Genomic DNA, 4,651 nt, shown 5'->3' on the forward strand with positions numbered 1-4,651 from the left:
TCTGAGCCCAGGATATCTGGTTCTAGGGCTGAGATGCAGTAAGATATCATTCAAAGACGGGGAGCAGGAGGTGGAGGAAAGCCAGAGCCCTTGTGCTCAACCACTATGCTATATCGCCTCCAGCTGACACAACATTGATGGGCCTGTTTTGTCAGTCCTCCAAGAGAAATGAATGTCCTGTGGGAGATTTTATAGTATCTGAGACACAGGAGCACGCTACTCTGTTTTCAATTCCCAATAGTGTTATCATATGTCCTGGTTTGTCCAAGATTGTCTGGTTTATGCTGGCTGTCAAGGTGTAATCAATAAGAGTGCTTTAAAAAGTGTCCCAATTTGGAAGATAAAGTATACAGTAACCCTGTGTGTCACCAGTCAAATGGTTAATCCCTGGGCAAGGCTGAACCCACTAGAAAGCCAAAGTGCTTGGCTAATGATTTCTTATATACACAGGAGATGGATGAGGGTCAGGGAGGGCTTGTTCTGTAGGAGGAATACTAAGGAATTAACACCCCTCACACCCAAGAAAAAAATAAAATGGAAACAAACACTCAATAGAAAGTAGCAGAATCCTCAAAATAGGCAGCATAATTAGATTTCATAAAAAGTACTCCAAAGAGGGCATTTTCATCTAGCTTACTCTGCCAAAGGCATAACTAGGATAAAAGACTGATTTCCTCAGAGAAAATTTGAGGTGAATTCCAATCATGTCTGAGTAGTTTTAATATCTACCCAGGCTTTAGAACCCAGCTTTAAAAATCAGGAATTAGGGGAATTTGCTGTATGACTCAGGGAGCTCAAGTTGGAGCTCTGCAACAACCTAGAGGAATGGGAAGGGGAGGGAGAGGGGAGGAGGGGACATGTGTATATCTATGGCTGATTCATGTTGATGTATGGCAGAAACCAAACAGTACATAAAGCAATTATCCTTCAATTTGTTGCTGCTGTTGTTCAGTTGCTCAGTCATGTCTGACTCTTTGCATCCCAATGACTGCAGCACGCCAGGCTTCCCTGTCCTTTACCGTCTCTCAGAGTTTGCTCAAACTCATGTCCATTGAGTGATGCCATCCAACCCATCTCATCCTCTGTCGTCCCCTTCTCCTCCTGCCTTCAATTTTTCACAGCATCAGGTCTCTTCCAGTGAGTCGGCTCTTCGCATCAGGTGGCCAATGTATTGGAGCTTCAGCTTCAGCATCAGTCCTTCTGGTGAATATTCACGGTTGATTTCCTTTAGGATTGACTGGTTTTATCTCTTTGCTGTCCAAGGGACTCTCAGGAGTCTTCTCCAGCACCACAGTTTGAAAACATCAATTCTTCGGCACTCAGCCCTCTTTATGGTCCAACTCTCATAACTGTTATATGACTACTGGAAAAACCATAGCTTTGATTACATGGACCTTTGTTGGCAAAGTGATGTTTCTGCTTTATAATAAGCTGTCTAGGTTTGTTACAACTTTTCTTCCAAGGAGCAGTGTCAATTTTTTTTTTTAATTTTATTTTATTTTTAAACTTTACATAATTGTATTAGTTTTGCCAAATATCAAAATGAATCCACCACAGGTATACATGTGTTCCCCATCCTGAACCCTCCTCCCTCCTCCCTCCCCATACCATCCCTCTGGGTCGTCCCAGTGCACTAGCCCCAAGCATCCAGTATCGTGCATTGAACCTGGACTGGCATCTCGTTTCATACATGATATTTTACATGTTTAAATGCCATTCTCCCAAATCTTCCCACCCTCTCCCTCTCCCACAGAGTCCATAAGACTGTTCTATACATCACTGTCTCTTTTGCTGTCTCGTACACAGGGTTATTGTTACCATCTTTCTAAATTCCATATATATGCGTTAGTATAATTTTTTAAAAATCTGGAATTGGAAGATATGGGGTGGGGTTAATTTATTAAAGTTTGTCCCCAGCTTAGTGCTGTGAACTGACTTCATCTTACCAAAGTTAATATGTTAATTCTTTGAGGCAGTTCACATGTGGGGTTTGTCATCCCTAAATTTGTGTACAGCAGCTATTAAATTAATAAACTGATTATTGTATTACCTCTTATGGAGGAGTTAGTTCCTCCTTATTTATGCATATCCTCCATGTTTTTAAACTTAAAATGACTACGGATAACATATTTGAAGATGAGTTCTTCTCACTATCAGTGAACTATATTCTAAACCGTAAAGCTCAACTTTTCTTGGCCTGTCCCCTGGGTCCCAGACTAGAGTAGGCTGGAAGCCACAGACTTCCTCGCATAACTTGCTTTGGTGACTATGGTAGCATTTCTCCTCTAGGCCACTAAAGACTACTCAATCAGCAGCTGTAACATGCAGAACCACTAAATGGGGGCACTTTAGCTGATAGATCCAGAAGTTTTTGGCAAATCCATTTTCTTTGCCACGTACATGTGCCAAGAGTTCTTAAGGCCAGAGTAGGAAGCTTGAGTCTTTGGGACCCCCTTGAGCAGACTGGGGGGAAGGGATGCTGGAAGAGATCTCTGTATTGTCCACACATGAAATCTCACAGTAATAGATTCTTCATAAATCTCACTTGTTTATGTGAGACTCACTCTTTCCACTGAAAGTTTGGAAAAGAATATACTCAGTGAATTATAAGATGAGGTTTGATCACAAAAATTGAGGTCCTATTGTTTCTATAGCAGAATGGGGCTTTGGGGGGATATATTGCAATGAAAAAGCATCACATTTTGGTAAGTGATAGACACGCTAGACTTCATTCCTTCACAATTACCAGGGGGGAAGTTTCTTAGAAAGTTATAGAAAACTGGTCAATTATCCCTATTTATTTGCACTGTTTGATTATGCTTTATTTCCCATTTAACTTTCTATTAATAAACTTGGTGCTGAGACAAAAGGATTTTTATGCTACTAATGTACACTGTGGTCTAGTTTCCAGAATATTTTAATTAATTGCTCTTATATTGGCTTAAAATTGTGAACCAGAAACCTTTTGGGACCTTTCACTTAATCTGAGCTGTTTCCAAGTCTATTGCTTTTGCTACCATTCCCAGTAGAATTTTTTCACCCTCCTCTTTTTTTCCCAGGTAATCCTTGTGAAATCTTTGTAGGAAACCAGGTGCATTTAGCTGTACTATTCTTGCAAATTAGATTACTCCCTGTAGCTCCATGCCATCTTTCATTCTCTTCTTCACCATCTTCAAAAGCATTTAGGTTCCCATCTGTACATAGGACTGTGCTAGACCCTAGGCAAACAATTTAATGGAAATAAATCCTGCCCCTTTGGGACTTCATGTCTATGTTGATCAGAAAAACCTGATGGCTATAACACACAACTTCCAAATCTCAGTGGGTTAACACAATAGAAGTTTTTTTTTTTTTCCCATTTATTTCACAATCTAGCAAAAGTTGGTAGGGGTTGGGGTCCATGCATACATTTAGGGATCCACATTCCATCCATTTAGTACCAGCTGTGTCCCGTAAGGCTTCAGAGGCTTCTACTGCAAGCCCTGACTACAGCCAGCAGAAAGGAGGAAAGACAGCATGGATGGAGCACACAAGAGGTTTTTAAGAGATCAGGTCTGGAATTTACAGTCTTATCTAACTAGTCAAAATAATAAATAACCCTAGCTAGTCAAAATAACCGTTCCTGTATTGTTTGTTGTTGTTTAGTCACTGAGTTGTGCCTGACTCTGTGACCATATGGACTGTAGCCTGCCAAGATCCTCTGTCCATGAGATTCTCCAGGCAATAGCACCAGAGTGGGTTGCCATTTCTTTCTCCGGGGGATATTCCTGATCCAGGGATTGAACCCATGTCTCCTGCGTCTCCTGAATTGCAGGTGAATTCCTTGCCACTGAGCCACCAGGAAAACCCCTGCTATATACTGGTAGGCATATGGCAAATCTGATTTGATCAAGTTATAGAATCTCAGTGAAGGGAATATGGGAAATATCATTTTTGAAGTTTCCTGTAAATATAAAATTATTTAATTATAATAGTTAAATAAAACTTGAAAAAATGAGATGATAGCCTGAATGGGGAAGCAAAGTTAATGGCAGAGACAGAATATCAAGGGTAGAAAAGATATTTTATTTTATTTATTTAAAATATTTATTTATTTATTTGGCTACACCAGGTCTTAATTGCAGCATGTGGGATATTCAGTCTTCATTGCAGCATACAGGATTTTTTAGTTGCAGCATGTGGGATCTATTTCCCTGACCAGGGCTCGAACCGGGGCCCCCTGCGTTATGAGTGCAGAGTCTTAGCCACTGGACCACCAGGGAAGTCCCTAGAAAAGATATTTTAGATCATCTTAATTTAACAAAGCATTTGGAAGAAAAAGATAAAGGCACAGAGAGACAAATCAAATAGTCAAATATTCAGACAAAATAAACCGTACCTGCCTCAAAATGAAAGGTTTATTGTTCTTAATCCAATACTTCTGTCCCAGATTATTCTTGGAGCATTTTTTTTTCCTGTGAATTGAAGAGAGGGGGAGAATTCAGACATAGATGTGGTAACAACTCTATAATAAATTTATGTAACACATCCCAGGGCTATTAATCTTAATTTTCTGGTTAATTCCTAATCCATTATCTACAATTCCCCCATATACTACACACACACACACACACACACTCTCTCTCTCTCTCTCTCTCTCTCACACACATAC

At 40.2% G+C, this 4,651-nt stretch overlaps 1 non-coding gene across 1 annotated transcript; it reads right to left on the bottom strand.

Annotated features, from left to right (window-relative positions):
* Positions 1 to 4,189: 4,189 nt before the first annotated feature.
* On the bottom strand, positions 4,190 to 4,262 carry TRNAM-CAU (transfer RNA methionine (anticodon CAU)). The gene has a single exon. It is a non-coding gene; the product is annotated as a tRNA-Met (tRNA).
* Between the last annotated feature and the right edge of the window lie 389 nt (positions 4,263 to 4,651).

This window comes from Bos mutus, chromosome 11 (assembly GCF_027580195.1).
Source record: "Bos mutus isolate GX-2022 chromosome 11, NWIPB_WYAK_1.1, whole genome shotgun sequence".
Classification (NCBI taxonomy): domain Eukaryota; kingdom Metazoa; phylum Chordata; class Mammalia; order Artiodactyla; family Bovidae; genus Bos; species Bos mutus.